General features: G+C 33.2%; 1 non-coding gene across 1 annotated transcript; it reads left to right on the top strand.

The window, feature by feature from the left end:
* The first annotated feature begins 269 nt into the window (after window positions 1-269).
* LOC141676243 (small nucleolar RNA R71) lies at window positions 270-376 on the top strand. The gene has a single exon (XR_012556842.1). It is a non-coding gene; the product is annotated as a small nucleolar RNA R71 (small nucleolar RNA).
* The last annotated feature ends 11968 nt before the right edge of the window (window positions 377-12344 follow it).

Raw genomic sequence — 12344 nt, 5'->3', positions numbered from 1 at the left:
AGTTGGACAAAGTGTCCACCTTCATTGTCAAAACCTTAAGTTGGGCAGCTATAGCAGTTGCTGCATCCAACTCTAGAATTCCTGCTACTTTTCCCTGAGTCAGTCTCTGAGAAGGATTCTGGTATTCATTAGCAGCCATCAGTTCAATCAGCTCATAAGCTTCATTGTAGCTTTTAGCCCACAAGGCTCCTCTTAATGCTGCATCGAGCATGGGTCTAGAAGTAGCACCCAATCTATTATAGAAATAGATTATAATCATCCAATCAGGCATGCCGTGGTGTGGGCACTTCCTTAGCATCTCCTTATATCGATCTCAAGCCTCATACAGAGATTCTCCAGTTTGCTGAGCAAACTGAGTAAGAGCATTCCTGATTGCAGCAGTCTTCGCAATAGGGAAGAATTTAGTGAGAAACTTTTGAGCAAGATCCTCGCAGGTGGTGATAGACCCTGGTGGTAGAGAATGTAACCAGCACTTTGCTTTATCCCTCAGAGAGAATGGGAAGAGTCGCAGCTTGATAACATCTTCAGTCACACCATTGAACTTGAAAGTGTCGCATATCTTAATGAAGTCTCTGATGTGCATGTTGGGGTCTTCAGTAGGAGAACCCCCAAACTGAACTGAGTTATGTATCATGTGAATCGTGCTCGACTTGATCTCAAAAGCTTTAGTCAAAATGGCTGGTCTGATGATGCTTGACTAAATATCTTTGATCTTAGGCTGAGAATAGTTCATCAAAACTTTAGGAATTTCGGCTTGATCCCCCATCACTACTAAAACTGGTTCCTCTACTTTCTCTTCTTCTTCTTCTTCTATCTTCTCTTTGTCCTCAAAAACTTCCCTTCGAACCACTACAACTTCTTCCTCGGTTTTATCCAGAGTTCTCTTACGAGATCGCGAACGCGTATGCATACACGCTCGCTAGAGTACTTAAAATAAGATAAGGAAATAGATAAGTAACAATGTCCGAGTCAATGAACTTTAACGATCACTGATGATAAACACATAAACAAAAAATTAACACTGCAGTCCCTGAAAGCGGTGCCAAAAACTTGTTAGTCGTTAAACACGCGCTAAAATTCACGCAAGTATACGCGTTCGCAAGTAGTATAAGATATAAATCAGATTCATTCCCACAGAGACTGGTTAGGTTAACTTTATAATTTATGTACTTATGCACCGATGATATGGCTATTATTCAATGCTAAGAAGAATAACAAATTGAGGTTGTTTTATAATTAAGAATTAAACTAAAAATTATAACTAATAAAATAAGGAAGTGGTATATTATATATGACAAATATGAGATTTTAACTTTATTAATAACTTCATTCAATAGCCATTTCATTCTTAACCTTAGCATGCAATGGTGATGACACTAATCAGATAACACGAAACTGATAAACGCCAACTTTCGTTGTACGAGTACCATACTACAAGACATCCACAAAATAGATGGAAGCTGAATAGACACCAATTATATTCAGACCTATATGCCTATAGAATTTGACAACATAACGGTTTAATGCACAAGTTATCTATCGTGATTATATAGGGCAAGTAAGATGGTTAAAATTACCTACGAATCATGCATAACAAATACACATGAACCTATGCTAGCATGGCAAGTTCTAAACCCTTAAATTCACTTTCGCTTCATTAAGAATTAACAAGCTATCTTATAAGCTCGCGACGCTCATAAAACGAATATGCACAACCAATACTAGGTTATCAAACAATCACCACACACTAAGGCATCGAAACAAATTAGCTAAAGAAATCCATAAATAAATTCGCTAGAACCCCACGATAACGATTAGCCCATAATCGGACTCATCATCAATGTGGGTTCCAATGAAAGCATGGTATAATAAATATAGTCTTTATAAATGAATAATAAGGAAAGTATAACACAAGAGTATATGTTCAAGAATAAGAAAACTAGCATCCTACGTTACAACTTAAACAAAGAATCACAAGTTAAAACTAGGTCTTCTTCGCCTTGGTTGAATTGTGCTAAAACGGCCTTCTTTACTTCTTTTCCTTGTTCTCTGATGTCTCTCCTCTAAAAAATGAACTTAATTATGTATATATAATAGCCCCATGCAGATTAGAAGTCTACTGGATCAAAAGCCCATTAGAATCAGGATTCTTTAAATTCGACCTGGCGCGACCGCGCGCTTGACCAGCGCAGGCGCGCTGAGTTTCTGGACTTTGGGCGCGGGCGCGCGCTATCACAGCGCGGGCGCGCTCCCTGAATCAACTTCTGATTTCTTCCATTTTCTTGCTGAATTGAGCCGGCTTTCCAAGAGCTTTTATTCCAACACCACCTTAACACCAAATTAACACCAAAATAATGCTAATTCACCTGATTACCTAGATAATGCCTGAAAATGCAAAAACACTAGAAAACACATTAAAATACTAACAACTTTTGTAAAATTATATCAATTCAAAGCTTTACGGAGCACAGTAAAGTGTCATAAATGCCACTCAATAATTAACATAACCATACTTTTCTCAATCCTTTCAGAGTATCACAGGATATCACTAATAAACTTAAAAAATTTCTTGTTATTTTTCAAAACTGTATTTTGCGATTCTTTTAACTTTTCTTTTAAATCCAAGCTTTTTAATTAGTGGTTCATATTATTTATGCCTATTCAAAAATCTCTCTCAATAACATCTTTTAATCTTATTGCTTACCATTACTACTACTATATAGTTAATCTTAAGAATTATGTCGTATCCGTCAACTAAGCACACCAATCCTCTATCTTTGACGATATACACTTATTTTCATTTATTAATTTGTTTATCTTTTAATAACCATGCATGGTCACCATTATCATTATCACAATATGGTGAAAACTTAATTAGTTTTAGATCACTATTTCTTAAAAGATTTCACAGTCGAATCATCATTCCTTCATTTCCACTTATGTTCCCGTATCGAATCTTCGTCGCTGGCTCGGTTATGGGTATTAAATTTACCATACTCATTTACTCAAGTTAGAGAACCTAACCCTTCCTTGGAGAACATACTCAAAATTTGTTCGCAGTCAAGATTTCTTCAATAAAGATATCTTCCCGCGATGGAAGGATGCTTCAAATATTAATCGCGTGTCGGAGTCATTTTTAAGAATTCCCTAGTCTTTGATTATCGTCCTGACATTCTTTTGCTTTGTCTGATGTACACAGCTTTACTTTCTTATTTTATATTTAATTTGCTTATTCGATTCTCTAACTATTCATTTCATGTCAAAATCTCCTGACTTGAAGTGCATCGTGTTAATGCAATCTACCATACTGATGAAATCCTCATAAAAAGAATAACTGTCTGATTTGATGTCTTTGTAACGACCACATTATCGGTGTATCCATTCTTTCTTGCCCACAGATGTCCACCTTTAATCGGCTTGCAATCATATCTATATTTAATATATAACTCCACTTGCTACACGGGACTGTTCCACTTCTTTTAAATCTCCAAAGAATAGACTTTATACAAGAGAAGAGTTTGTGTATATGATTGTGACTGAAAAGATGTGTAAAGAACAACAATGCAACAACATAATTGAAAGAATCCAGAAGTCAATAAATCATAACTGAAGGAGGAAACTGAGTGAGAATTTAGATATAAATGAGACAACCATATTTGTACTCAAGATGGCCAGTCTTTCATACTATATGGCATACAGCACATGATTAGGTGGCGTCCCACCAGACTCTTCGTCATTCTGACAAAGCGTCACACTACAACATTGTTTGTCTCAATCAGAAAGTAATATTTTGAGAAGAGAAATAATTCGGAAGGAATACAATAAATTTTCTTTCATTCTCACCTCATATAATTTATTGATAAAAGAAGCTCATACGTATTCAAGAATCAAGGATAATATATGCTATCATATTAGAGAAAAGAATGATATTGTTGGTCACCGTCCACGCTTCACTTAAATATACCTTCAAGGATCATCGATTAACAAATTCACAATTTAGGTTACATCATAACTTCAGATTGTCGTATGGAAATGCCTCCACATTAAATGCTTTAATAATTCGATCATAATCTCGTCCTTACAAAATTTATAGTCATTGCTTCTGATTTCATCTATGTCGCGTAAAATAACCATCGATCACGCAACGTCTCAACTTCGTCGATAGGTATATTATAATTCTCCAATCATCTGGAAGAGTCTTCCATTTCCTTTAATTATCCTCTGTCTTTTAAAATCACGAATCTTGTTAAATTTTAATAATTCATGAACTGGGTAAATAATGTTTTAACATATTGATTCAATTATTAATATTATTACACAAAGTTTACGTTCGTCTTTCACAGAAAACTTTAAACTTTGTTCGGTCTACTTGGTCCTATGAACTAACAATACTGAGTCTAGATCCATTATTCTTCTAAGTCATTCTCTACTTATAATAACAAGAACTTAAGTAGTAATTCGACAACCAAATTATGAAACTCATTTTATACAAAGATCTTTTGGAAGTTTATTAAGAAAAAATTTTCCGAAAACTTGTCTGAAATCGAACATTTGGTTGTCATTACTATATAAGTTACTCGCTATTCTTATAATCCGCTAATGAGATATCTAATTAAAGGAACGCCCATGTAAGGATTTCTTCACTTTGGTATATCTTCTATTTCTCCTTGGATTCCGTTCGCATTTATTAGCCGATGAAAGTTCATTTACCGTTGTATACCATTTTATTCGTAACTCTACCCCAATGCTGACATATGGTAGTATCTTTAATATTCTCATCGTCGTCCTTGATACTATGCTTACAACCACTAATGCGATTCGACGTTCTGTCCGTAGATAAAGTCACATCTTCTTTCCAGTCTTAAGTATACCTAATACGGTAAAGCTCATTCCTTACACGACGCCCGATAAGTGATAAGAATCTTCTCGCAACGGTGGTGCCTTTAAAACTTGCAACATTGGCTCTTCATCAACTTATATCAACTCGTTGTCTCCAGCGTGGAGCTTGTCCTACTACCTAATTCTAAGTTAAATTATACTAAACCTCACCTAGCTTTCCTTATACGAAGTTCTCACAAGAATCAATCGGATTTTTCTTTAAAACCACATGAAAAGTAGGGTAACATACCCAGTTTCCGTCGAGCTGTTGACTCCTCATTCCTATAGGGTCTGAGAACTCAATATATCTATAGCGTTGCTATATTCGCCTTACACTTTCCTCAACAATATCTTATCTTACTAACTCCATATCGGATCTGCTAATCCTAATTCGCACTCAATTCAAACTGAAAATGAGTATACCTAGGGTCTTTCCTATCTTATATGACCTGTTATTCTTATCTTACTCTCACTTATTCTTATTTTAGGGACCAATAACTTGTTGCTCTGATACCAACTTGTAACAGCCCAAATTCGGGGTCAAGATTTAGTGTCACTAAAAAATCTTTACATAGTATAAAATAATATACAAATGACCCCTTAGCTTCGGGTCATTGACAGGTTATGGTATGAAATAAGAATCTAACCTTCTACAATTCACAATAACTAAAAATACAAGATTAAATACCTTTGTACTAATTCCCTTGTCTTATTTTTTTAACATCTTCATCCTCTTACAACGGAGATATTTTTAATTTATGCCGTCTATCAAAAGCTATTCACTTTTATCCTCATTTATTTCTGAAAGAAATAAGAATTTACAAAGAAAGAGTGAGCCAAAAATGCCCAGCAAGTATATAACTGATTTCCAAGTATCAATATTAAAGGATATTCCTGGACAAATTCTTTTAAATAATTCATAAACATTTTTATTTATTTGAGGTATTGGAGCGAATAACAATTGGTCGTTATCAACCTTTAGTTATAAATCAGAAGTGACGAGCAATTCCCGGATTCATCTCCTGAATCAGGGTTTTGTCCGGTTTTGTAATCATAAAATTTTTCAAGAGAGAATGTCATTAATGGCGATCAACAATGAATTAAACTGGACACTAGTATAACGTTCACACTCATACCCTGCTGATCAGTCAGGATATTGTGTAGATCTATACCTACTTGTATAGATCCATTCGGGTACCCAGACACTATGGCCCAAGGGTCCGGTCCATCCCCGGCCCATAGGGTTCAGTTTATCACTGGCCCTTATAGTAACCATCCAGCCCGTAGAGTATTTTGATGTCAAATCATTTTGATTTCAAAAAATCCCAATTCATGGTTCGCAAATAACCCGGAAGAATAGGTATTTGCTCAAGAGATCAATCGATAATATAGGAACAACAGTGATAGGGACTTGCATAATTAAGAGTAATTGCAACGAAATATAAAACAGTTAACTATTTTAAACATTGAATAAAAATGAAGGATTTGCAGTATATTACGAGAAAAGTAAGGAATACTTGCCTTTATAAGCTTTAACCACTATTACTGGTTGACTTTGGTCCAATTTGAACGTTCGGCTTTATCGTCAAACCACTAGTCTATTCTGGATATGATTCTATCATTCATGTCCTTCGATTGGAATATTGTTGAGTCTGACAATTGACCACTAGGCTATTCTTAGTCGGATGTCAGTCATCGGGTCTTCCGACTAGGACCTATAGAGTTGACAAATCCTAATTAAGATAATCGCTTAAGCTTAACTTAATGTTACTATCACTTCTACCCATACGATTTCATAACCCAACTCATATTTATATGCATTATTGAAATATACATAACAATTATGGTTCACATCTTCGAAACTAGGTTCGGTATTTGTTTTCGGAAAGTATGTATACTCGTCGTTTTGAAAATTTGTGTAATCGACTCTTTATAAAATATCTTGTTTCAACACGTAATCAGGTTTCGTAAAATATAATTATATATATTCGTTCGACGTCTCCGATAATTATAGGTTACGTTCTCGTATTTTTGAAATTAATTTCCCGAAAATCGGGCACGTCTCCTTTGTTTATCGGCCTACCCGTCGAAACAATTCGACGTCAATCACAATCAACATCAACAATCCACAACCACAACTCGCAATTCCCAAACACCAATACAATTTCAATTATTTATTATTATTATTCGAATTTTTTATGTTTTTATTCGTAGGACTTAGAAATGATTCATCACCGTCCACCATCGGCTCGCCGAGGCTTATCGCCGACGGCGGTAAAATTCGCGGGTACCCGATTAATTTCGGGTTTCCAACGCGTATTTCATCGATTAAATTAATAATTAAATCTCGCAAAATCAAATAATTTTCATCATGAATTAACTGGGAAATTAAAATATCAGCAAAACGAATTAATCACAAGACCACGGACCCATGCGCACACGTGCGGCCGGAATACAGGAAGCAACCGGCAACAACAGGACATGGTGGCATGGAAAAATCACAGGCAACAGACATACACGAACACGCGCTACTACCACATCACCGCCACTCCTCGCCGAAAAAATCTGAGGAGGCGGCAGTGATAGTAGAAGAAAAAAAATAAACGACCGTATGCATTCACATAAATACACACATGATCATATATTATCAAACAGGAACCACACAGAAGCAACAGCGCTGCATCTCACCGGAAAAACGCGGCAGCGACGGCGAGCTGAGCAACTGAGAAAGAGAGGAAAGAACGGCATAGGGGAATAAACGGAGAAAAGAGGAGAGGAGCGAGAGAGAACAAAACGAGAGAGAGAATTGGAGAGAGAGAGAGAGAGATCGGGAGAGATAAACAAAAAAAAGGAAGAAATGGGTCAGGAGGCTGTATTCTAAAAGGAATGGAGGCAGGGGCATTATGGTCATTTTGCCTCATATTGCTTCCTTTTCTAAATTTTAATAATGTCGAACGTACATTTATAAATTGTATAATAATTTGGAAACATGGAATTTTATTACGAAATAAATTTTAAAATTAATTTCATAAAAATATTTATCTCCCGATATTTTTAAAATAATGTTTGAGTGAATTGTTTATTTTCTACCAATTTTGTAAGGTAGTACACAAAATAGAAATAGTCCTTTTAAAAATTATTTTAAAATACTCAGACACTACAATAAATCCATATACCATTTTTACCAATTCGTTAGAGCTATTATAGAGAAAATAAAATAAATTTTAAAACTTTAACATTGTCCGATAGGTTTATAGAATTATTTAAAAGTTAAATAACCCTTATTTATCACTTAATAAATCATTTAAAGATGAATAATTGATAAAATATTGATTTCTAAATTTTATAAATTCCTAAAAATAAATATTAAAATTATAAGAGCATAAAAATAATTTTAGAAACAATTTTAACATTTATAAAAATAAATCTTCAAATAATCACTTTTCAAAGCAAAAACAAAACCATACAATTTAATAATTAATTATACCAATAATCCTCATACCCAACAAATCACACACAATTAATAATAAGGCAACGCACATCTGATAGACCCATCAAATATCGTATTTATTAATAATTCCTTAATGACACTTATATATCGGATCAAAAAATAGATTACATAATACCAGATTTGGATAATTATCAAAACCGAACTTCTTATAAAATACTTTATACAAAAATAAAGTAATAATATCCCATCTTTCAAGAATATGGGCTTTATCGGTCTATAAAAATGGTTATCGTATCGAAAATTTTGCACCGGGACTCATACGGGTCAAACTGTACCCCGGATCGAAAAGTCAAAACACGGAAAGTGTTCAGAATTATCGGATTAGGTTAGGAAGGAGTTTTCCGAAGAGTTTTGGGTTGTAAAAACGCAAAAATGGTTGAAGTGGGACGATTTCCAATTCTAAAAAGTAATTTTATAATTAATTAAAAATAATCATTATTAATTCTATAAATACTTATAAATTCATATAATAATCCAAAAATTGCCACAAAAATACCAAAATTATCTTTATTTGATTCTATATAATTAAAAATTAAAATATCTTAATTTTATCATATATAAACATCCAAATATTAATATCAAGCATCAAATAATTTACCAAAATTCACATAATGATCACATAATAATTATTTATTAATAAAAATAATTACACGATATTTCCCGGATATTACAAGTGAGCTCACTTATTTTTCTTGATTCTGAAGAAAATAAAGTGAGTCATGAAATTTGTTTAAGTCAAACAATGTGTATGCTTGTCCCTCTTTAGATTTTTTACCTAATTGATTATACATCTGCAAAATCACTTATGGCAACTCTTATTTTGTTTGGAATGTATGCTTTAGTTAACATTTCAGGATATAAGAAATGAGTTGGCTCTCTTTATATTAAAACTTATAGTAGATCAAAATTATATTTATTACATGTTTTTGTGCTTATTTATTAGTTTGTTTCCAGTATACTCTTACTCAGAAGCGCTTAAAGTAATTATTCAAATATCCCAAAGGATCAATAGTTACTGAAAATTGATGATCTAGAGATTCTGAGTTTGATCTAACTGGCTGTGTAGATGAAAATTGTTCAGTTGACAAGGATGACATGAATGAATCTACAAGCAGCTGTCACCATCTAAAAGACAACTAAAACTCTTGAAATTGCAAAAAAGCTTTGAATTATGTCAGTCTCTACTGATGAAAGTGAAGACACTGGAGTTGGATTATGATCACAAAATTCATGAACAGAAAGTCAATCTGTTGACTTTAGTATATAGTTGAAATAAATTCGAACTACTGAGACATCACCAGAACCTTATGCATTTACTGAAGGTTCAATTTGAAATAACAAGGAAATATCTCTACCAAACAGAATTCACTTCCACAAGGTTGGTAAGTGAGCTAGGTATGCCAAAATATCTCTCAATCTTTGTCAGATATATGTTGAAAGTAGCCAGATTGCATGTTATGAACTTTGATGAAAATCTACTCTTCAGACAGTTTAAAGCTTGTAGGTTTTAAAAATAAGTTTAAACTTAAATGTTTAGGAATCATAACACACTATCTACATGTTTGTAAAAAAATTGTTTACGTGTTTTGATTTCTGATGATTTGATTGAACATCAAAGGATGTAATAATACTACATGTTCTCAAGTAGCCAAATGACTGAACAACTCTAGTCCGATAGACAGTACCAGTTTTAGGGCTGTAATGAGTCAAAATTTATCTTCTCTTACTATCAATGGATAGTTCTAGCCTTTGATAGTCAAAATGAACACTTGGAGTCTATGTTATCTAGCAATTGATGAACATATTATATCAACTGCTAGTTCTTAGCCATCAATATATTTTTTCATCAATGTCTATGAGTAGGTAACTCAATCGATGTCGAATCTTTTAGTTGTGTTACATGGTGTCATAAACTTATTGATTAGTTAAGTTACAAATGAAACTTTCATAGATATATGCTTATGAGCTGTTACTCAGAATCTTCATACATAACTTAACCTCATTTATCAGAAACGTTTGTTTGTAGCAGTAAAGATCTCACTCATGAATTTTCTCATATTCTTGAAGTGAGAATCTTACCGAACTTGTTTGTGACCATTTTATTTTCTAAGAATCAAAGTTACATATTTAGAACAAGTTTAAGAATTTCTTTGTTGAATTTTCTTACTCATCAGTCAATGGTAGAATGAGACTACAACTTAGGAATCAAAGTAGCAAGGCACATCAACCACTTGTTAACTGTTGAGAGATCTCAATATCTCTTAATCTTATGTAGCTAACAAGTAAAGTTATTTGAGACAATTAGTTAAAATTAGTTAATTATCTTACAATTTGCCTTGATATCCTTGCTCAACAATAATTGTGTTATAACATATTTTATGTCTGATAATTAAAGAATTGCTAAATACTGACTTTGAACATCTCGAAGTTGATTTTCAAGTTCATGGTATGGTATATGAAGTCTTTACAATATTATGGACTTTTCTCCAAGAAGTATTCTATATTAAAAAGAGGATGATAAACCACTCCAATGAACAATGATGTTCAAAATTCTTATTATTCTAAATAAACTAGAATTTCAGCAACTTATTTGTGTAAGACAAATTCAGTGAAAGCATCTTTGTCTTAAATAAATAAAAATAAATTTTATCGATCAGTCTTTCTCAGGTTTATCATGAACTTTTCTAGTAAATGTCACTAATAATTAATTAGTAGACTGTACTAGTAAACATTGTAGGACTGAAAAAGAACAACAAACTTAAGAAAAGAAAAGTGGACAAGTCTTATGAAAAGAGAACTTCTCTTAAGAAAAAGACTGGCTGAGGATTTAGGACCCGACTCAGATAAGCTTCTTTTTGCTCATCTTACTTAATTGTAATGCTAAATTTAAATTGTATGTCTAGATTACGGTATTTACGTATTGTTCACAAGCATAGTGTTTGAGCCTACTGACTTATTCTTCTTTATGAATAAGTCATATTTTTTCGGCATTCTAAATATTACATAATTATCATCAGTGCCTAGATTTCTCAGGTCCTCAATTTAAAGTTTACACACTTCTTTCTTATATTCGTTGTTTTGGTTAATGGACTTTTATAGTCTTGATAAAGTACTTAAGGCACCAATGACTTTTGACATTCATTCATGTGTCTTCTTAGCCTTTAAATACCTGATTATTTCATCACCTCATCTTTCATCATCCACTATAAACTTTAATTTCCTTTCTATAATGGCAATCATCTTTCTTCACAAGATTAACAATATCTTAATTGATGGCATGATATTTGATGGTCCTACCTCAGATGAGAAAATGCATATTATCTGGGCTCGCTTCCAGGCACCAATCTTAGAAAAGCAAGTCAGGGAAGTTGTTGTTGCTGCTCTTGCTGCTGGTCGTGCAAACTCTCATAGAAATGGCAATGGAAGTGGCAATCGAGGAAGTACTTCATCCTCTTCCAATAGTAGAGTCTATATTTCTAGATACTAGAGTTGACTAGGATGGAAATGCTTATTTAAAAAGAACTTTTAATGTAAAATGTTCTTTATGAATAAAATTTACGGTTATCTTCATCTTGATCTTTGAATTTCTTCTTGATTATTTGCTTTTCTCATTGCTATTTTAATTATGCTCGAATATGAATCTCATCAGAATTCGCATATCATGTCAATGAGACTACTCTCCTGAAGAACCCTTAAGCTAATAATCTTTGTTAGTCAACAGTGGATAGATATTTACAGCTAACCAGTTCGATGAAAAAATGAAGATCAAGATGATCAAACATCATATCACTTATGTTATCCAGAAGTAAATAATTTGACCTTAAATGAGTAACTTTAAGGGATCCCACAAGTTATTAATCACCTCCTAAATTCATTTTTCAAAATATAGGTGATCAAATTACGAAGAAAATAGTCAGAAAAATAAACATATGAGTTGAGAGATACAGTAAGCTTG

Source organism: Apium graveolens, chromosome 7, assembly GCF_009905375.1.
Source record: "Apium graveolens cultivar Ventura chromosome 7, ASM990537v1, whole genome shotgun sequence".
In the NCBI taxonomy this organism is placed as follows: Eukaryota; Viridiplantae; Streptophyta; class Magnoliopsida; order Apiales; family Apiaceae; genus Apium; species Apium graveolens.
The sequence above is the reverse complement of the archived record's forward strand: the minus strand, read 5'-3'. Positions and strand labels throughout refer to the sequence as shown.